Raw genomic sequence first — 23,256 nt, 5'->3', positions numbered from 1 at the left:
CTGGTGCCCCGACTGGGACTAGAACCTGGTGTGCCGGTGCCGCTAGGCGGAGGATTAGCTTATTGAGCCACGGTGCCGGCTAATTTTAATTTTTTTTAAAAAACTTGTGAGTCAGGGCAGTAACCATGGGCTGATACCAGCTGTGTTTTTACTAAACCAAGACCCAAAGGGACAGGGGAAGAGAGGAGTTTCAGAAGCTAGAAGGAGAAAGGGATGTGTAAGTCTGGTGGCCTGGACACGGACTGTCACTTTGGGTTAAGGGTTAGCCAACCAGAGGTAGCTTGCAAGGAGAAAGCCACGGGAGTAACAACCCTGACCTCTCGGCTCTCTGGCCTGAGTTTGACTTCATGCTAACCTAACTGGAGCCAGAGGGCATGAAAACCTGGATATGGAGTGGAAAAAATGAGTGAAGAATGGATCCCGGTGCAAGTTGAACCCAGGGGCAGGTCTGGAAAGACCAAACTCTGCCTTCCACCCAGTATTTCACATCTAATCCTACTCTCTCTCTCAAGTCTAGTCCCCCTCTGTTCCTTTGTTCATGATCCTATGCCTTCTCCTTGCCTGCTTCTAACTCTACTACTTTGGTTCTTCCTGATTTAGATTCTCTTTCCTGAAGACAGCACTTCATTGGATCATTTCCAATCTGTTGACTTAGCACTAAACCCTCTCTTACCCAGAAACTACTCTCAAGCTATGTGCTTCCACTACAATCTATTTCTTCCTGGGGACAGGACAGTCCAAATTTCATAAAAACTTATAAAATCTTAAATAGAAAATTTCATCAATAATGATGAAAATTTATGATAAGGGCTGGCACTTTTCAAACAAAGATAATTTCAGAATTTTTATCAGATATTTTTCACTTCATTTTGTCCCTAACATGCTACTAATTGGCATTTCCTGCTGGTCTACTTCTTTGAGATAGTTTAATTCTAGGCGTCAGCTAATAATAAACAACACATTAATACCTCTCAAGTTCAATAATCACTGTCTTGATGTTTCCTGCTAAAGATACTGATGATCAATTCGATAAATAAATCTGAGGAACAGGGCACTCAGCTCAGGCACAATGTCTAATTTTTACATAAACATCAATGCATGTGAGGGACCCATAAATCCCAGAGAAAAGTCTTGGATGCTAAGTAAGGATAAAGCATTTCTGAGATTTTCCTCTTTTGTGGTGCAGTCAGGAACTACAGCTTCCACTACCAAATGGTTTATTTTCCTTTTTTTAAAAAACTTTTATTTAATAAATATAAATTTCTAAAGTACAACTTTTGGATTATAGCGGCTTTTCCCCCCATAACGTCCCTCCCACCCGCAACCATCCCATCTCCCACTCCCTCTCCCATCCCATTCTTCATCAAGATTCATTTTCAATTATCTTTATATACAGAAGATCCATTTAGTATATACTAAGTAAAGATTTCAAGTTTATTTTCTTTAAACACAATAAAATGATTTTAAAAATTTTAACTAATTGTGAGATCATAATTATTCTGTTCCCATGGAGAAACTACCATTAAAACTCCAATATTTACATACTCAGAACAGAATTATAGAATTAGTTTCAGTACAGTTCAAACCACTCTGTGTGTGACTTCAGGCAAATTATTTCAACTCTCAAACCTCAATTTTCCCATTTGTAATTTAGAGAGAAAAAGACCTACCTAATTGAAGGTCATGGTGACTAACTGAGATAAGGGTTGTAAAGCTGGTATCACAATGCTTAGCATTTAGTAGACACTCAAGAAATGTCTGAGTTTTCTCTTCCAACCTTCATGAAAATATCATTTGATGTGAAAAATCTGTAATTACAACACATTCACTTCCAATCTGGTCTTTACAGACAGACATTGAAATCCTAGAAGGAACTATTGGCAAACAATAATTTTAAGCTAAACATTTCCCCCCAGATTTTTCCTTATCTTTACTAAATCAGTATTTGGAAAGACAATTAAGTGCTCAAGAAGCTTCTGTTAAGATGGCCCAAGTACTTGGGTCCCTGCACCCATGTGGGAGACCTGGAGGAAACTCCCGGCTCCTGACTTCGGACCAGCACAGTTCTGGCCATTGTGGCCATCTGGGGTGTGAACCAGCAGATAGAAGACCCCCCCACCCCCGCCTTCCTTCCTTCCTTTCTTTTTATTTATTTATTTATTTGAGAGATAGAATTACAGACAGAGAGAGGCAGAGGCAGAGAGAAAGGTCTTCCATCTGCTGGATCACTCCCCAAATGGCTGCAATGGCCAGAGCTGGGCCAATCTGAAACCAGGAGCCAGGGGTTTCCTCCAGGTCTCCCATGTAGGTGCAGGGGCACAAGCACTTGGGCCATCTTCTACTGTTTTTCCAGGCCATAGCAGAGAGCTGGATCGGAAGAGGAGCAGCCCAAGCCTTGAATCCGGGCCCATATGGGATTCCTGTGCTGTAGGCAGAGGCTTAGCCTACTATGCCACAGCGCCAGCCCCTAGATCTCCATTTCTTTAAGATCAGTTATCAGTGCTTTATTGTATACCTTTAGTTATGTCATGTTTCTCTGATTATTTGTGGTTCTCAATGGGTTATCTGGTAGGGTTTATGATAAGGCTTGTTTTTGGAGTCCTCAGGTAGACTGGTCTGGTGCCTAGGTCTATGGAGGTGGGCCTGGAACCTACATCCTCAGTTATGGTCTTGAATCCATGAGGCTAGCCTGGTATTGAAGTTCAGTGGGGGTGATCTTGGCCACTAAGTCTATGGAGCAGGACCTGGGGCCTGTGTCCACAGCGGCTTGCCAGACTGTGAGTCCATGGTGGCTTACCTAGTGCTGGGGCAAGTCTTGAGTCTGACTGTGCTGGGGTCATTTGGGTGCTAAGGCATGCCTAGCAGCTGGGTTCATAGAACGGGCTTTTAGTCTACAAAAGCTGTTCTGGTGGTGGAGCAGGCATGGAGCTTGAGTCTGAAGGGCCAAAGCTAGCTCCCCGGTCTGTGGGAGTGGTTCTAGAGCTTGGGTCTCCTAGGAAGGTCTAGACTCTGGGTCAGATTTGAGCCACAGGTACCACCAGCCTGGTGCCTGTGCCATTGGGGCCAGTAGCTTGGCATTCTGGCAAGCCTGGAACCTGGGTTTCCCTAGGACTGATCTGAAGACTTGATCTGGGAGTGATGGCCTGTAGTCTGGGTCTGTAGGGGCCAGCCCAATGCTAGGATAGGCCTGACTTCTGATGATATGGAGGCTGGTCTTTAGTCTGGGCCTTCAGGGATGGCTGAGGGCCATGGTTTACTGAAGGTGGCTCTGGTGCCAGTGTCTATGGTAAATTTACATGTTAACTTCAGTCTTCTCCCTTGCAGAAGGCTTGGGGAGAGATGATATGGGTAATATGAAACTGTCTTCTCTACCCTCTATAATGCATCTTTTCTTCCATCTGTGTTTCACTCAAGTACTATCACCTCTCATTTGGATTCCTTAGCTCTTGTGAAAGTGTTTTTTGCACATGGGCAGTTGTTTAAATGGATGTTTCTGCAAGGGGATGTTTGCTAGAAATCCCTATTCTGCCATCCTGTTGACGTCACTCCAACAACCGTACCATGTTTTGAATATTCCTCTGTGCTCCTACCAATTTTATGGATTTATGGCCTTGAATAGTAATTCCCAAATGCAAATCAAGAAAATCTGTGACTGTCCATCAGAGCTGATCTGTCACTGAATTGATTATCACAGCCCCAAAGTTAATGGTCCCACTTGAGGTGGAAATTGTTCTGAAATCTCTTTTGCTACTTTCAGAGGCCCGTTAAGTATCCTCTGTGCATACCAAATCTTCCATCTGCTGATTCAGTCCCCAGATGGCTGGTCTAGCCAGGTCTGCACCACTCTGAAGGCAGAAGCCAGGAACCCTGTCCTGGTCTCCCACATGGGTGACAGATGCCAAAGGACCTAGGTCATCCTCTGCTGCCTCCCAAGGGGCGTTACCAGGATGCTGGCTTGGAAGCCAAGGAGCAGCAGTAAAAACCAGCCTTCCATTATGGGAAGCTGGTAAGCAGAGGCTTAACTTGGCTGTATGAAAACATTGGCCCCTATCCCCTAATAGTTTTGAGAATATGGAGGGGAGAATCCAGGGCTTGTTGACAGATCACCCTCTACCATTGTTTTTTATCTTTTTAAAAAATATTTATTTATTTATTTATTTGAAAGTTACATAGAGAGAAGGAGAGTCAGAGAGAGAAAGAGAGGTCTTCCATCTGTTAGTTCACTACCCAGATGGCCACAACGGCCAGAGCTGCGCCAATCCGAAGCCAGGGGCCAGGAGCTTCTTCCGAGTCTCCCACGTGGGTGGAAGGGCCCAAACACTTGGGCCGTCTTCTATTGCTTTCCCAGGCCATAGTAGAAAGCTGGATAGGAAGTGGAGCAGCTGGGACTTGAACTGGAGCCCATAGTGGTTTTACCCACTATGCCACAGCACCGGCCCCTGTTTTTTATCTTCTCAGCTGCCTTGAGGTGTTTGAATGTTTCTCAAGTAATAAAATTATATATATGCAATATTGTGACTGTGGATCATAGTTATAAAAGAATTCATTATACTTTCCCAAAGCAAATACAAATTTGTGTCAGAGAAAAAAAGATAATTATATTTCCAGTGTAGAGGGCAAGGGAGTGGAAGAGACAAAAGGAGGAAATGAAGAGGTAAGGAGGGGAAGCTGCCTAGCAAATGCTGTAAATTTAATTTACTGGACTGACGCACACAAACAAGCAGGAAGCATCATAAGAAGCAAAGAATTGGCTTCTGCCTGGAGGAAAGAAAAGGTCAAGAGACAAACATGTCACAGGTTACCAGGAAGCTCCAAAGTGAGCAGACTCAAGTGCAGTGGAGCAGAGGAGGCGTCCTGACAGCAGATGAGTTTCAAGCCAGATGCTGCTAAAATAAGGAGCAAGAGTGAGAAGAGTGGGACCCATTGACATCACTGGGGATCTTCAGGTAAGGCTGACAAACCTCTGCCTTTGGAATTGGGCTTTGAAAATGCTATTCAGAGTACTTTGTTCTATAAGAAATGGAGTGTGATGAGAAGAAAGGGACGGGTAAGACCAGTGGAATAGGCAGGAGGGAAAGAAAAGAGGAAGGAGAGAATGGGATTAGCAAAGAATATAAAAGGTACAGACAAAATAAAACCTCAGATCATCAATCATGTATCCCAGCATCTATTACATACAGAAGACTTAAACTATATACTCTCAGAGGATACAAGAGAACAATTGTAGAGAACACCACTCTTTGAATGTTTACAAAGTGCTAGATATTAGGGTAACAGGTTACATACTTTTTTCTGTTTTAATCTACCAACTTCTCTAGGTGGGCATTCTAGGCTTAAGAAGGTAATTGTGGCTAGTTAGGGGCAAACATGCATTTCTAAATATTTTTATTTATTATTACTTAAAAAGCAGAGAGAGAGACACAGAGAGAGTCTTCCAATTGCTGCCTCATTCCCCAAATGCCCACAATAGCCAGGACCAGGCCTGGCAGAAGCCAGGAGCCCCAAACGCTATCTGGATCTCCTACCCGAGTGGCAGGGACTGAAGTACACAAGCCTCCCACTTGAGGTGCATTTGCAGGGAACTGGATCTCACTGGAGTAGGTGGGACTTGAACCAGGCATGCCAAGTGGTACATAATGTGCTGCAGCACAATGTCCACCCTGATGGCTGGATCTTAATCAGGCCTATTGGCTATGAAAATGCACTATACTTCTCTACCCTCCTACTCTTCCCTTCAATTTTTAAAGAACTTTAAAAAAATGTATTTACTAATTATAAAATGGATATATATTTACTGTAAAAATTATAAAACACTGTCAACAGGTAAAAAAGTACTAGGATTTTTAAAAATCTGCACTATTTTAAAGAAATGCAGGAAGAATATCCTAAAATTGATTGCAAAGCGCATGTGAAAAATCTTGTTCTTGTACTTTCATGAACACTGATTATCACCTTTTAAAACACACCCATTAAAAAAGAGACAGGGAAATTCATCGCTATTTTAACTTACATTTCTCCAACACCCCATAGTTGTATGGGCTTCACGTTTTTGGCCTCTTACACTTTGTGTGTGTGCCTCATACACTAATATCTGCTATTCATTTTCTTTTGGAATGTCTGTTTCTTACTTATTTGCAAATCATATTAATATTGTCAACTGTTATGCACAGCATACATTTTTCTTTTGTTTTATTTATAGTTTTGACATAAAGAAGCTTTTCATTCTTACATAATCACATTTGCTGGACCTTTGCTTTTTCTATTTTGCATTTTACTCTTTGGAAGGGCCTTCTGCACCCACCCACTGGCTGTATTATCTTATTTTTTTCAAGATTTATTAATTTATTTGAAAGTCAGAGTTACACAGAGAGAGGAGAGGCAGAGAGAGAGGGAGAGAGTTTTCCATCCAATGGTTCACTCCCCAGTTGGCCACAACAGTTGGACCTGCGCCAATCCGAAGCCAGGAGCCAGGAGCCTCTTCCAGGTCTCCCACGCGGGTGTAGGGGCTCAAGGACTTGAGCCATCTTCTACTGCTTTCCCAGGTTATAGCAGATAGATGGATCTGGAAGTGGAGCAGCCAAGTCTCAAACTGGCACCCATATGGGATGCCAGTGCTTTAGGCCAGGGAGTTAATCCGTGCCAAAGCACCAGCCTCTGTATTATCTTCTAATGGTTTGAATTTTGAAGGAGGCAAGGTACACAGTTTGGAGAGAATAGATTTGGGTATTCAAGGCAAATGTAATGATGTGCAGCCAGAAGTTAGGAAGAGGCCCAGAGACTGGCAAATGGCAGTCATGTTACATCTATGCAAGACAGATGAGAAGAAGAAAATAGATAGGTTTGAGAGCCTTGAACATTGGGTGGTGGAAGTTGATATTGCTTTGTTTAGCAGGAAATAGAGATTCATGCCAACTTTCCCAGAATCCCATAATGGAATCCCAGGTGGGAAAAGGATGCTCTGTAAGGGGAAATTTGTTAGGAGTTGCATGATCCAGGAAACCAGAAGAGCTAGGATACCGTTGTTGCAATCTGGGCCACAGGTGACAACATATTAAATTAGCAGGGTTGGCTAGGGAAGAGCAATGGTAAAAGCAAGCCCAAGACATGCTTCTGTACGGAAAACAACAAAAATAAGTAACTACATCAAGAACAAATCCAGGACTTTGTAATTTAACAAACACAAGGCATACAAAACAGAGAGGTTAAAATGTCACTGATGTTTGGAGACTGAAATGAGGTTTCTGTGATTCAGTGACAGCCTCAGGGAAATGTGGAAGGATGAACTGGTTTCTCAAGCAGCTTACAGGGAGAAACCTAAACTCAGTGTTTGAAATACTTTAACTTCTTTTTTTTTTTTTTTTTTTTTTTTGACAGGCAGAGTGGACAGTGAGAGAGAGAGACAGAGAGAGAAAGGTCTTCCTTTGCCGTTGGTTCACCCTCCAATGGCCGCCGCTGCAGCCGGCGCACCGCGCTGATCCGATGGCAGGAGCCAGGAGCCAGGTGCTTTTCCTGGTCTCCCATGGGGTGCAGGGCCCAAGCACCTGGGCCATCCTCCACTGCACTGCCTGGCCACAGCAGAGAGCTGGCCTGGAAGAGGGGCAACCGGGACAGAATCCGGCGCCCCGACCGGAACTAGAACCCGGTGTGCCGGCGCCGCAAGTTGGAGGATTAGCCTATTGAGCCACGGCACCGGCCGAAATACTTTAACTTCTGAGCATTGGTGGAATATCCACAAGTCGCTAGCCCTTAGCAAAGAGAAGGGAGGGAAGCTCAGTGGTCCTATGAAGGAAATTTGAGATCAAGTAGGAAACCAAGGGATTTGATTCTCCCTTCCTCATCACATGACTCTGACAATGCTTGAAAGAAAACAAAGTGGCTTTCTGTCTCTTAGGGATGTTTGGGAACTAACTAATTAATAAGCACAGACCCTAAGAGGTATAATCTTGGGAAATGACAACTTCGTTGTTGGTGTCAGTACTTGTGTTGAGACTGTAAGTACAGTGGTTAGATAAAATACACTCAGTTACATTTGAATTTCAGATACACAATGAAAAAATTTTGGTATAAATATGATCCAAATGTTGTACAGGACATATTTATACCAAGAAAATGTGCTAAATCTAGAATCCTACCTATAAAGGGAGATTCCAGAATTCTCCAAGAGTGTGATAATTTGGACTAGTGATTGGTAGCAGTTGGGAAAAGCAAAACACAGCAGGATATTTCAACTTCCCAAAGAAGAGAAGATGCAAATCAAGCAGGAGGAAGGGATGACATAGTACAAGATGAATTCATCAATTTGTGTTTCTTCAGCACCTGTTTTCCACTGTCCTGGGTGTCTTAGGGGCTTCATCTAAGGAGCTAACAGTAATTTAAAATAATTCCTCTAACCAATTATTCAACAAACCTGCATTGTAAACATACTTTGTGCTGTGTTCAGGTCTTAGCACTAAATTCACAGATGAAAGTGATAGTGTTGGAGCTTGCAAAAATAGGAGAAAATAGATCAACTGAGAAGAAAAATATTTCAATATTTGAAGACCAATTCCAAGACCAAAAAGTGTGGCTTCTAAGAGTAACCAGGTGAGCCAGGAAGAAATATCTCCTCTCTATTCATAACTTTGCATAGCTTCACAAAGCAACCATAGTTCAAAGGAAGTAGTGATCAACTGAAGATCACATATTAATTACAGAATAGCCAAGACTTGAGTCATTCTATGGCTCTTTCCAGGACAGCATACTGCTGCTATAAGAAGATTTCATGGGGCCAGCGCCGAGGCTCACTTGGTTAATCCTCTGCCTGCGGCGACAGCACCCCATATGGCCTCCGGGTTCTAGTCCTGGTTGCTCCTCTTCCAGTCCAGCTCTCTGCTGTGGTCAGGGAGCGCAGTGGAGGATGGCCCAAGTGCCTGGGCCCCTGCATCTGCATGGGAGACCAGGAAGAAGCACCTGGCTCCTGGCTTCAGATCGGCACAGTGCCGGCCATAGCAGAAGGAAGACCTTTCTCTCTGTCTGTCTCTCTCACTGTCTATAACTCTACCTGTCAAATAAAAAAAAATTAAAAAAGATTTCATGAGTGTGCCAATTATATGCATATAATATAATGAAGATGAAAAAAAGTATGCTATTCCTGTATGAATATCCCTGAAAAGTGCTGACCAGCACATTCTTCCTCCAGATCCTCCTTTTTCCTCCAAGCTCCTGGATCCCTTATAAGAGGGATTCTTTTTCCCCTAGGGGAAAGTTGAGAGTGCAAGGTGAGATTTCCTGATCAGGGTGAGAGATGGTGAAACATCCCTTGGCTGACAGACTTAGAAAAGCTGAGCGAGAACTTCCTTGTGTCAGAGCTCTACTTTATGTCCCCTTCTACCATGAAGTGTCAGCAGTCTGTCATCTGATACATGTGTGGCTGTGAGATTATGAGACCTTTACAACCCCTCAGATGGGAAACTTGGCACCTTTCTCAGGGCATGACTCTTACAGGGCCAGAGACAAAATAATTCACCAGTGTTTTTAAGAGTACATCAAGGGGCCGGTGCTGTGGCTTAGCAGGCTAAGCCACCACCTTAAGTACTGACATCCCATATGGGCATAAGTTCAAATCCCAGCTGTTCCACTTTCAATTTTACTCGCTGCTAATGCACCTGCGAAAGCAGTGGAAGACAGTGCAAGTGCTTGGGCCCCTATGCCCGTGTGGGAGACCCAGAAGAAGCTCCTGGCTTTGGACCAGCCCAGCTCTGGCTATTATGGCCATTTGGGGAATGAACCGGCAGATGGAAGTCCTTTCTTTCTGTCTCTCCCTCTCTCTGTAACTCTGCCTTTCAAATAAATAAATAATTTTTTTTTAAAAAAAGTACATCAGGATTTCTAAATATTATTTCTTGCTACTCAGAAAAATCCCAGGAATTATTTTCAGATGGGGAAATCCAGGTCACTGAGACAATAGGTGATTAGTTGAAGTTCGAAATGCCTAAAAGCATTAGAGTGAGGACTTGGAGCTTAGCATCTTCTAATCCTTAATCTCATTCTCCGCAAATCACAGCTTCTTGTCTTAGAGGCAATTTCTTGTAAACATACCAATGAAATCCTGCTTCCAGGGACCATCTGGGAACTCTTAGATATGAAAGGGGTTTGGCTTTGTTCTTTCTCTGATAACAAAAATTACTATTTGCTGAGTACATTCTATGTACTGTGCATCACTGTGCTAAGTAGTATACAGTGACCATCTATTTAATTTTCACTACAATTATATGTGTGTGTGTATGAATGGCTCCACCACACATCCTAGGAATCGACTGGGCCAGAACTCTAGCACTCTATCCTAGCATTGTCTGATTTTTAAAGCCCCATTACAGACCTTCACTTGTTCCTAGTCTTAAAAATTTTTTTAATTTATTTTAATTTTATTTGAAAGGCAGAGACAGAGACAGACAAACATAGAGCTATCTTCCACCTACTATTTCATACTCCAAATGGCTGTAATTGCCAGGGTTGGGCCAAACCAGAGCCAGGAGCCTAAAGCTCAGTCCAGGTCTGGCATATGGGTAGTGGAACCCAAATAATTAAGCTATCACCTATTGCCTCCCAGGGTGCATATTAGCAGGAAGCTGAACTCAGAGGCAGAGCTGGGATCTGAATCTAGGCATTGGCACTCTGATACAGAATGCAAGTATCCCAAGAAGTCTCTTAACCCACTGTGCCAAACACTTGACCCTATCGTTCTTATCTTTGAAAATGACATTAGAGCATGCCTTCATTTTTCAATTTCTTTCATCCCTGTTTATACTGTCACAGAAGCAAGCTGGAAACTCAATTCAGGTCTACCATGTGGGTGGCAAGGGCCCAACTACCTGGGCTACCACTTCTTACTCTACAGAGTGCAAATTAGCAGAAAGCTGGAATCAGGAATAGGCAAACTCAGGGACCCTGATAAAGAATGCAAGTGCCCTAAGTATTCACAGCCATGATTTGTTTGTTTGTTTGTTTGCTTTGCTTCATGAATTGTTTGGCATGATGAAGACATAAATTAAAAAGTTTACCTTCTAAAAAAGATAGTAAGGGCCAGCACAGTGGCACAGTAGGTTAACCCTCCACCTGTGGTGCTGGCACCCCATATGAGTCTAGATCTAGTCCTGGCTGCTCCTCTTCCAATCTGGCTCTCTGCTATGCCTGGGAAAGCAGTAGAAGATGGCCTAAGACGATGGGCCCCTGCACCAGCATAGAAAACCAGGAAGAAGCCCCTGGCTCCTGGCTTCAGATTGGCACAGTTCTGGCTGTTGTGGCCAACTGGGGAATGAACCAGCAAATGGAAGACCTTTCTCTCTCTCTGCCTCGCCTCTCTCTCTGTGTAACTCTGACTTTCAAATAAATACTCTTTAAAAAAAAAGTCTGTTGATGTCAAGTTATATTATTTTTTTTAAGCAACCAAATGTTTGTGGATGTAAATGCTAGAACTTGCCATATATATGTGTGTACATCCCTGTGTGCGTGTGTGTGTATATATACATATATATAAAATTTTTAAATTATTGAGGGATACGGAGGGACAGATAGAGATCCACTGGTTCACTCTCCAAACTCCTGCAATGACCTCTGGCTGGACCAGGGCCAAAGCTGGGAGCCAGGAATCTAATCCAAGTCTCTCACATGGGTGACAGGAACCTAACTACTTAGGCTCCCATCTGCTGCCTCCCAGGGGTGTGCATTATCAGGAAGCTGGAATCAGGCGCAGAACTAGGACTTAAACACAGGCATTTTGCAGTGTTTTAACTGCTAGATCAAATGCCTACTCCAAACTTATTTATTTGAGAGGTAGAGTTACAGACAGTGAAAAAGAGAGACAGAGAGAAAGGTCTTCCATCACTGGTTCACTCCCCAAATGGCTGTAACAGCCAGAGCTGAGCCAATCCAAAGCCAGGAGCCAGGAGCTTTTTCCAGGTCTCCCACACAGGTGCAGGGGCCCAAGGATTTGGGCCATCTTCTACTGCTTTCCCAGGCCATAGCAGAGAGCTGGAGCAGAAGTGGAGCAGCTGGGACTCGAACCAGTGTCCACATGGGATGCTGGCACTGCAGGTGGTGGCTTTACCTGCTACACCACAGTGCCAGCCCCGACATCAATACAATGAACTCTCTATTTATTGTAATAGTGACTGACAATAAAGTGGTAGATGGTACCTGCCTTTAAGAAGCTTTCAATGTAGAGAGGGAGCAGTACAGATATTAGGAATACTCAGAGTACAAAGTCGGTATTTTTCTGAGCTGGGTTATTTTCAAGGTAGGCTGTAGGGAGCTGGTGCCCAGTAAGTCCCTGTTGCCTCTTAATGATACAAGGATCCTGGGCATATACTCAATCATCGATTTATCCCTCAGGTAGAGATAAGCAATGGCATTTGACTGTGTTGTGATGAAGATAGTATCAGATTCATATATCGTTAGACTCCTCTGCTATAATTTGCTTAATGATTGCTCTGTTATTTTTGAAAAATAATACATGTGCCTGGTTGGAAAAAAAAAAACAAGCAATACTGTAGAGTATAGAGTGTAAGTTCCTCTGCTATCCCTAATTCTTTGTCTCTAATCCAACTTTTCAGCAGCAATATTTTTCAATTCTTTGTATATCACTCCAGAGATACTTTAATATTTAATATATGTATATATCTTTCTAAACTGCATAAAATGATAGCATACTACATATAATGTTCTGTATTTTGATTTTTAATTTATTTTAGGTATCTTTCTATATCTGTAGACATAGATTGCATCATTCATTTTAATAGCCCTGTAGAATTACATTTTATGGATACATTGCAATTTATATAACCATTATACTGTTGCTAGACATTTCAGTTATTCTCCATCTTACAATGCTGCAATGAATATTCTTTTTAAAAATGTTTCTATTTATTATAAAGGCAGAGTGACAGGGCAAGAAATCTTTGGTTTATCAATTCACTCCCCAAATGGCTGTACCAACCAGGGCTAGGCCATGCCAAAGCTGGGAGCCAGGAACTCCATCAAGGTCTCTCACACAGGTGGCAGAGGCCCAAGTACTTGGACATCTGCTGATCCGTTTCCAGGCACATTTGCAGGAAGCTGTATTAGAAGTGGAGCAGCTGGGACTGGAACTGGCACGCTGATATGCGATGCCAGTGTTGCAAGCAGCAGCTTAATCCAGTGAGCCACAACACTGGTCCCAATGAATGTGATATGTTTCCTCATAACAAGGGAAAATAATTTATTGTCACACATTTTTAAAATATTTATTTATTTATTTGAAAGTCAGAGTTACACAGAAAGAGAAGGAAAGGCAGAAAGAGAGAGAGGTCTTCCATCCGTTGGTTCACTCCCCAACTGACTGCAATGGCCGGAGCTGCACCGATCTGAAGCAAGGAGCTGGGAGCCAGGAGCTTCTTCCAGGTCTCCCACATGGGTGCAGGGGCACAAGGACGTGGGCCATATTCTACTGCTTTCCCAGGCCATAGCAGAGAGCTGGATCAGAAGTGGAGCAGCTGGGACCCAAACTGGTACCCACATGGGATGCTGGCACTGCAGGTGGCAGTGCCACTACACCCCTTGTCACACTTTTTAATCTTTGCTTAACCAACAAAAAAACCTTAATTTTAATTTGAGGATCTCTTATTTTTTAATTTTTGTTTTCTAATTATTTATTTGAAAGGCAGAGAGAGAGAGATTGCCTATCTCCTGATTGATTCTCCAAATGCCTACAACAACCAGGGATGGGCTAGTCTGAAGACAGGAACCAAGAACTCAATCTGGGCTGGCGCCACGGCTCACTAGGCTAATCCTCCACCTAGCGGCACCGGCACACCGGGTTGTAGTCCCCGTCGGGGCGCCGGATTCTTTCCCGGCTGCCCCTTTTCCAGGCAGCTCTCTGCTGTGGCCAGGGAGTGCAGTGGAGGATGGCCCAAGTGCTTGGGCCCTGCACCCCATGGGAGACCAGGAGAAGTACCTGGCTCCTGCCATCGGATCAGCGCAATGTGCCGGCCGCAGTGGCCATTGGAGGGTGAACCAACGGCAAAGGAAGACCTTTCTCTCTGTCTCTCTCTCTCACTGTCCACTCTGCCTGTCAAAAAAAAAAAAAAGTTAATGGGAAAATCACATTATTATTTAACTCCATTTCTATGAGCTTTTTGAAACTCATATATGAAAAATTGAATGAATCAAGCACATGCGCACACACACACATTGTATTTAATTTCATAGCAAACTTAGAAATATTGTAACATATAATAATAATAAAAACAAATTAGAAAAATAACAAGTGAAATATAAAAAAAAAACTTTTGGATTTCGTAGAATTCACGTCAGAATTGGAGATCAGATGTATCTGGTTGCAAAACCAATGCTCTTTACACTAGTCCCAGTTACTTAGGCTTAAAGAAAACAGGCAGAAGAAATTGTCTTTCATCATGCAGAGAAGCAAACTGCCCACAACACTGGCAGAGCACAAGGAGTTAGTCCCTGAGCTATCATATCATCAGTTGGGTTTAGATATGATAATACTCACAGAAACCCATTATAATTCACAGCTGTCTTAATTGTGAATTGAGAAAGGTCACTGTCTTTACAGAAAAGTATCACTCATCTCATCCCCCTCCCTCCCCAAAATTTCCCTGCAAGTCATTTAGAAAAACATGTCAAATTGTGTTAAGATTTTTGACACTGTAAATATAGTCATAGTCAAATGTTACACAAAGTGCCTCACCAGAAAGATAACATCTTCATTGAATATACTGTTAAGTAGGACAGAAATTATGAACATGTAATTAACAGTACTACTTTGGAAGAGCAGTGGACTGATGGAAAAAAAAAAAAAGCCTGTTCATTTGAGACTGGATGTTACAATTTTATCTGTAAATGTAGGCTCTACACCATTATCTAGTTCGGAGAAATCATATCTTTTTGCTCTTAACACTCATCAGGTTGCTAGATTCCTTCCATATGTATCATCTATTTATTCTCAGCCTTTTCTGTGGAAAAATGACTCCACCACTCTAATTAGCTATTATTTGCTGAACCTAATAAGGTGGGTATTTTGCTTTTTGTATCCAAAGTTAATTATACCTTATATATTAGTTGATTAAGTGCCTAAAGAAGATAGTTTAAAAAAAAAAAACCACTTAGTTTAAAAAAAATGTAAATTCTAAACTGAAAATGAAAAGTATGAACAAGAATGTTCAACTACAGGGCCTGGTGTTGTGACACAGCAGGTAAAACCACCTCCTACAAAGCCGGCATCCCAAATGGGCACAGGTTTGATTCCTGGCTGGTTCACTTCAACCCAGCTAGCTCCCTGCTAATGCACCTGAGAAAGCAAGGGAAGATGGCTGAAGCACTTGGGGCCCTGCCACCCATGTGGGAGATCCAGATGGAGTTTCAGGATCCTGTCTTTGGCTTGGCTCAGCCCCGGCCGTTACGGCCACTTGGGGAGTGAACCAGCAGAGGCCACAGCTCACCATAGCTGACAAAGATTGACAAAAAAAGAGTGGGCTGCTATGGGAGGTACTAAGTCCTCTAACACTGGAAGTGGCTAGGAAGTTGGAGGGAATCTGAGAAAAAAATGAGAGTGCAGTAGATACTTGATTGTATTTTTGGACTCTTCTAACTACAATTCTTTTATTCTGATATTTCTAAGAAGTTTGTAAATTTTTAGAATAATATGATTAACTTGTTCTCTGCTACATATTTTACCTCTAAAATATATCTCCATTCTATCCATTTCTCTCCATTTCTGCTGTCACTCTGTCAGCCCAAGACACTGCTTTTGGTATCTGGACTACTAACTTAGACACTTTAGAGGTTTCCTGGATTCTTTTGCAGTCAATATTATCCTTTAATATGCAACTTGCTTAAAATCCCTTAATGGAAATAAATAAAAGAAGTTTAAAAAAAATCAGGAAGAAGTAACCACCATGTTGTTTACAGTGATATAATTGTTTATCTGAGAAAAAAACAAGAGAATTAATTGAGTAACTACTATAAAGGAAGAAGAAGATTTAGTTTAGTGGTTGGAATACAAAACTAATTCACAGAAAAGCTAATATTCAATTTTCAAGCAAACAATGACCAGTCTAGGAACATAAGGAGAAAGCAATGTCATCAATAATATCAATGAAAGCGTAAATATCTAGGAATAAAATGAAAACAAATACACAAAATCTGCATTTAAATGCTCAGGGCCACAGCAGATTTGAACAATTAGAAAAGCAGTCTCTGCTGATAGGAAGGTTCAACATCAGAAATAGAACTTATAATTTAAACTATCCTAATAGAAACCTTAACAAAATTTTCCTTTGGCATTACATTTGTGATTTTCAAAGTATGAAAAAGTAAATAAGAATAGAAATAACTTATTGAAGTTACTTAATATGTGTAAAAATCGTAATATCCATCTGGAAAAGAATTAGCATGGGCCCTCACCTCATACTCATACCAAAATGAATTCCACATAAATAAAAGAGTTAATTTTTTTAAAAGAGAAGTGTTTCTATTTTAAATTACTTCTTTTCATTTTACTTGAAAGGCAGAGAGAGGCAGAAAGATCTTCCATCTCACCATCTGCTGGTTCACTCCCTGAATGCCCACAACAGTCATAGCCAGGCCTGGCCAAGGCCAGGAACCCATAAGTCAGTCCAGGTCTCCCATGTGAGTGGCAGGGACTTGAGTCATCATCTGTTGTCTCCCAGAGTGCATATTAACAGGAAGCTGGACCAAAAAGGGGACCAGGACTTGAATCCAGGCACTCTGATATGGGATGTATTCTTCCCAAGCAGCATTTTAACTACTGGGCCAAATACTCACCCTTAATCACTATTTTCAAAATGCAAAAGAATGCTTCAAAGAGTTTTTGGAAAAATAAGATTAAGTGATGTTTATTTTTGAGCAAAAACTTTATGAAATTTAAACATACAAGAGGCTTCAAAAAGCTCATGAAAACGTGTTTACGAAAAAATCCATTTTTAAAATTCCATTTAAAATTTTTTAAAATTCCATTTCCTACTAACTTTTTTGAAGTATTTGTAATAGGAGAAAAAAGGAGGCATTTCATATTTCAGAGTGAAGAAGAAGATATAAAATGACATGATTTATAGATGTTATGAAGGCATACATAAAATCCATCAGAATCTACAGATACATAGTAGAATGAAATAAATTATTAGAATTAGAAAGTGAAATGCAGAAACATGGAAAGGGCCAAGAATTGCAAAGATGTTTTTGAAAAAAAAAAAAAAAAAACAAGATAGAAGAAATTGATGTATCCAAAATCAAGACTTATTATAAAGCCATAGTAAATAAGTCAGTATGGTAATGGTACAAAAATAGAAAACAGAACAGGGGTAGGCATTTTGTACAGTGGTAAGACAGGCGTGGGAGAGTCACAGTGTCTGGGTATGAGTCCTGGGTTTGCCTCTCATTCCAACTTCCTGCTGATGTGCACTGTGGGAGGCAGCAGGTGACACTCAAGTACTTGGGTTCCTGTTACCCATGTGAGAGACCCAGACCCAGACCCAGTTCCACGATCCTGGCTTTGGGCTGGCCCTGCTATTGCACGCACTTCTGGAGTGAAATAGCAGATGGGAGATCTACTTTTGTCTGTCTCTGCTTTTCAGAAAAAATTAATTAATTAATTAATTAATTCTTTAAAAGAAAATAGAAAATGGAATACAAAGTTGACCTACCATATGCTCATGTGGCACTTATAAGAAAAGTGGCATTGGCCAGCACCGCGCTCACTTGGCTAATCCTCTGCCTGCGGCGCCAGCACCCCGGGTTCTAGTCCCGGTCAGGGCATCGAATTCTGTCCCAGTTGCCCCTCTTCCAGTCCAGCTCTCTACTGTGGCCCAGGAGTGCAGCGAAGGATGGCCCTAGTGCTTCGGCCCTGCACCCGCATGGGAGACCAGGAGGAAGCACCTGGCTCCTGGCTCCAGATCGGCGCAGCGCACTGGCTGTGGCGGCCATCTGAGGGGTGAACCAACAGAAGGAAGACCTTTCTCTGTCTCTCTCTCTCTCTCACTGTCTAACTCTTGCCTGTCAAAAAAAAAAAAAAAAAAAAAAAAAAAAAAAGAAAGAAAAAGAAAAGTGGCATTTCAGAATAAAATAATAAGTGGAGTTGGGTCACTAGATATCTATATGCTATAATCTCACTCACATGTGAACTCTGAAAAGGTTACTCTCACTGAAGTTGAGGTTAGAATGGTAGCTACTAGAGACTCAGGAGGAAAGGAAGCGTGGGAAGTTTGATTAATGAATACCAAGTTATAGTTAGATGGGAGAAAGAAACTTGTGTTTTATTGCACAGTCAGTAGGGTGACTGTAGATAATGATAATGTACTGTGTATCTTTCTAAAACAAAGCTAGAATAAGATTTTGGGTATTTTCACCTTACAGAAATGATGAATCTTTGAGGCGATAGATATGATTATCCTAACTTGAATATTATACAATGTATATATATATGGCTTGAAACATCATCTGGTACCCCATAAATATGCACAATTTTTGTTTATCAGTTAAAAATAAAAAATAAATTGGGACTCTGACACACAAGATGTCTATATGCTAAAAAAGGAAAAACTACAAAAATTCAATTCTAGGTGTATTACACTTCTAAAAGTGGAAGATAGAATGATATAAATTCTTTTTTATTTTTTAAAGACTCATTTATTTTACTTGAAAGGCAGGGTTACAGAAGGAAAGTGAGGGAGAGACAGAGAGATCTTCCATCCACTGGTTCACCCCACAAATGGCTGCAATGTCTGGAGCTGGACCAGACCAAAGCCAGTAGCTTCTTCTGGGTTTCCCACGTGGATGCTAAGGGCCCAAGGACTTGGACCATACTACCCTGCTTTCCCAGGTACATTAGCAGGGAGCCGGATCAGAAGGGGACCAGCCAGCACTCGAACCAGGGCTCATACAGGATGTTGGCATTGCAGGCAGTGGTTTAACCCACTATGCCACAGCGCCAGTTCCAAAGATGATATAAATCCTAAGAAATTACATAGGAGAGTATCTGCCATGATATAGGTGAAAAGTTCCTAAGCATAACCCCCCAAAAAAACAAAATATAGAAAAAGTTTCTTTCAGGGCAAATGGCTGATTTTTCTCTTACTTTTCCAGATACTTCTTTCTCCTTTTTTTTTTTTTTTTTTTGAGACTGATTTATTTATTTGAAAGTCAGAGTTACAGAGAGAGAGAAGAGAGAGAAAGAGAGAGAGAGAGAGAGAGAGAGAGATCTCTTCCATATCCTGGTTCACTCCCCAGATGGCCGCAATGGCCAGGGCTGGGCCAGGATGAAGCCAGAAGCCAAGAACTTCATCCAGGTCTCCCACGTGGGTGGTGGGAGCCTAAACACTTGAGCCATCTTCTGCTGTTTTCCCAGGCAATTAAGCAGGGACCTGGATTGGAAGTGGAGCAGCTGGGACATGTACTGGTGCCCATATTGTATACCAACATTGCAGGTGGCAGCTTTACCCACTGCACCACAATGCTGGCCTCCATTTTTGACTTCTAAACATCGGAATGGCCTGGTTCTGCCTCTGGACATGGACATGGACACTTCAAATCTTTACTAAAATGTAATTTTAAAGTAAGTCCTTATCTGGCTACTCTCACCTAAATTTATAACCCTGTACTTCTTAACTGCTTTTTTTATATTTTCTTCTCTTTAGTGTTATCAAAAATACCATCTATTTAGCCAGCGCCATGGCTCAATAGCTAATCCTCCGCCTTGCGGCGCCAGCACACCAGGTTCTAGTCCCAGTCGGGGCACCAGATTCTGTCCCGGTTGCCCCTCTTCCAGGCCAGCTCTCTGCTGTGGCCAGGGAGTGCAGTGGAGGATGGCCCAAGTGCTTGGGCCCTGCACCCCATGGGAGACCAGGATAAGCACCTGGCTCCTGCCTTCAGATCAGAGCGGTACACCGGCCACAGCGGCCATTGGAGGGTGAACCAATGGCAAAAGGAAGACCTTTCTCTCTGTCTCTCTCTCTCTCACTGTCCACTCTGCCTATCCAAACAACAACAACAACAACAACAAAACATCTATTTAAGTTATTTACTTTGTTCATTGCCTCTGTCACTCACTAGAATATAACTGTCAAGAGGAAGAGATTTTTATGTTTGTTACTGATGCATGTTCAGTGTTTAGAACAGTGCCTGAAACATTTACACATTCAATCAGTGTTTGTTGAAGTCTGAATGAATTGTGACTACAGTAAAATCCGGAGTCCTAGCTGACAAAACCCTACTTAATTTGACTTCTGCCAGCCTTCTCACTCTCATTTTATAGCCCTTAATTTCTCTAAAATTAACTTCTCCAACTCAGGTCTTGCTGTCTACCTTGGTGGAATGTAAGTTTCATGAGGGTAGGAGTCTAATCTATATTTCTCACTTATACATCATCTCCAAGATCTAGCACAGACCTGGCACATATTTGTTGCTCAATAAATGAATATTGAGTTAATTAATGAGTATAGAATTAAGTAAATAAATAACTTTCTGTTTACAGCCAGTTTCAAATATACACAAGGAACCAACACCGTCCTAAGCAGGAGAAGACAAAGGACTTTTGTCCTGCTGCTTCAAGGGCCCAAGAATGAAATACTCAGAATTCCTTTAGAGTCAACTTGCTTACATGATCTGTTTTTCCTCTGAATAATCAGATCAGTTACTGAAGAATAAAAGCAAATGTGGAGGCTGGCATTGCGGTGCCATAGGTTAAGCCACAGCTTCCAATGCTGGCTCACATATGCAAGTGTCAGTTCAAATCCTGGCTGTTATGCTTTTGATCCATCTCCCTGCTCAAGTACCTGGAAAGCAGTAGATGATGGCCCAAGTGCATGAGCCCCTGCTACCCATTTGGGGGCCTGGGTGGAGTTCTAGGTTCTTGGCTTCAGCCTGGCCCAGCCCCACTGTCATGGCCATTGGGGAGTGAACCAGCAGATGGAAGCTCTCTCTCTCTCTCCCCCTGTCTCTCTTCCTCTCTCTGTAAGTCTGCCTTTCAAATATATAAGTAAATCTTAAAAAAAAAAAAAAAGAACAAATGTGGAAGTAGTGCCTCATATGAAATACACTCTTTCAGATGGAAAAATCTTAGAAAGCCAGAAACACATGATATGGACAATGAAGGATTCCTAGCCATTGAGACCTGGTAATTTGTGTTTAACACAGTAATGGTTGTGTGGGAAGAAGAGTGGGAGGATGGCTTCCTAGCTAGGGGAAAGTACACTGTGTATCACACCCACTTCTCCACTTATTTTATTATCATTATTATGGGTATGAGACCAGGTTTTAATGTAAATTCAGGTCAGGTTTAAAGGAAGAAAAGAAACCACAAAAGATAACAGTGTAACCTGGAGTGGAATGGAGAAGTTGCAGAGGCAGAGGGACAGCATTTTCATGAGAAGGGGGCTCTCCATTAAGGGCCAGGCACATCATATCACTGACCCCATTGAATCTTCATAATCACCTTTCATGGAAAGTGTGTCATTCTTACTTAACAGATGAGAGAATAGGGGTTTAGAGATGTGAGAGATTTGCTCAAGTTCACACAGGAAGTGAGTTGTACCCTGATTGGAATGCTGATCCCTCTGATGCCAAAGCTCATACTTTCCCCACCATAGATGGTAGCTTGTGCCCTTTTCCTCCAGAGAACATATCTGGACCTCTAAGCTGTGAAGCCTAACATGATTGTCACAGAGTTCCCTCAAAACCTGACTGAGGATATATTTCTCTCATTTTCAGTGATCAGTATAGTCCTGGTACATGACTGGTTCTTCAGCAAGGTTCCATTGAGTAAAAAAGCAAAAAGAAAGAACAAATGAACACAGGAGATGCTGTAAAACATGCTGTTCAAAAGTGCTTTCCTCCTAGGTGGTCTTTCTCCCAACTGCAATTCTCCATGGACAGGATATCACCTCAAGAATAGCACAAAGGCCTGGCAAAATGAAGCTGTCTCAGTCTAGTGCTGCGTCACCCTTGTCCTGATCTGGGGAACACCCTGGTTGTAAAACCTTCAGTATTATTTTCTGATAGTGTAGTAGTTGTCAGTAACAGCAGCACATCCTAATACCAGTTCTTGTGCTAGCACCTGGTTTCTTAAAAAATCAACTGCCAATTTGTGAGATAAAGACTGCAAAGTCTCTTCTGTCTTATCTTTTTCCTTTCCTTTCTAAAGATTTTTTATTTATTTGAAATGCAAAATTAAAGATAGAGGAAGAGATACACAGAGAGAGAGAAAGAGATCTTCTATCCTTTGGTTCACTCCCCAAATGGTCACAATAGCTAGGGCTGGACCAGGTCGAAGGCAGGAGCCCAGAGCTTCTTCCTGGTCTCCCACGTGCATGCAGGGGCCCAAGGACCTGGACCATCTTTAACCACTTTCCCAGGCCATAGCAGAGATCTGGTTTGGAAGTGGAGCAGCCAGGACTCGAACCAGTGCCCATATGGGATACTGGCACTGCAGGTGGTGGCTTTACCCACTATGCCACAGTGCCAGCCCCTACCATATTCATTTTACTATGACTCCTAAGAGTGGGATCATATATAGCTAGGTGGTTGCTGTGCCCAGACTGAAGGTCAGTCTGTCTTAACACAACGCTTATTTTCTTCCTTTTTGTTACATAGCTCCATGAGTATTTATCACATCTTCAAAACCATTGTCCAGCTCCTGAATGTTTCAAAAACTTAGCACTGAGGGGAAGATCATGATAAGGATGATAGAGGCAAATGTTTTTGAGAGGCTATGCTGATACTCCTTTTTTTTTTAGTAATTAATTAGAAAGACAGAGTGACAGAGATCTTTCATCTACTGGTTCACTGCCCAAATGTCTGCAATAGCTGGAAATAAGCCACAAAAAAGCCAGGAGCCCGGCACTCCTTCTGGGTCCCCAACATGGGTCGCAGGAGCCCAGGTAGTTGGGCCATCTGCTGCCTCCCATGTGCATTAGCGTGAAGCTGAATTGGAAGCACAGAGTAGCCAGGACTTGAACCAGACACTCTGATTTGGGATGCGGGTATCCCAAGCAGTGGCTTGACCTGCTGTGCCATAACACCTGCTCCAAATCTGTGATTCTTGACATTTTTCACACTTTACTTGAAGGACTTTTACAGACGCTTGCTCCTAAGTTATCTCATAAAAGTATTTTACATCTTTCTTAAGTTAGTAAGGCTTAATGGGACATTATGTGACAGAAATCATAAATGATTTATTTCTCCCCTCACTGTGTTCTGATCAAATCT

General features: G+C 42.2%; 1 protein-coding gene across 1 annotated transcript in view; it reads right to left on the bottom strand.

Moving 5' to 3' along the window:
* Positions 1 to 23,256, bottom strand: part of LOC138850148 (uncharacterized) — a 55,130-nt gene that overhangs the window by 3,936 nt on the left and 27,938 nt on the right. The window contains exon 4 of the transcript XR_016233166.1: positions 1,671 to 1,808. The gene's annotated coding sequence lies outside the window, so the exon portion shown is untranslated. The remainder of the gene's footprint in view (positions 1 to 1,670; positions 1,809 to 23,256) is intronic.

This window comes from Oryctolagus cuniculus, chromosome 1, assembly GCF_051225735.1.
Source record: "Oryctolagus cuniculus isolate XC-2025 breed Fujian yellow rabbit chromosome 1, ASM5122573v1, whole genome shotgun sequence".
Taxonomy (NCBI): domain Eukaryota; kingdom Metazoa; phylum Chordata; class Mammalia; order Lagomorpha; family Leporidae; genus Oryctolagus; species Oryctolagus cuniculus.
This window is presented reverse-complemented; position numbering and strand designations above follow the sequence as displayed.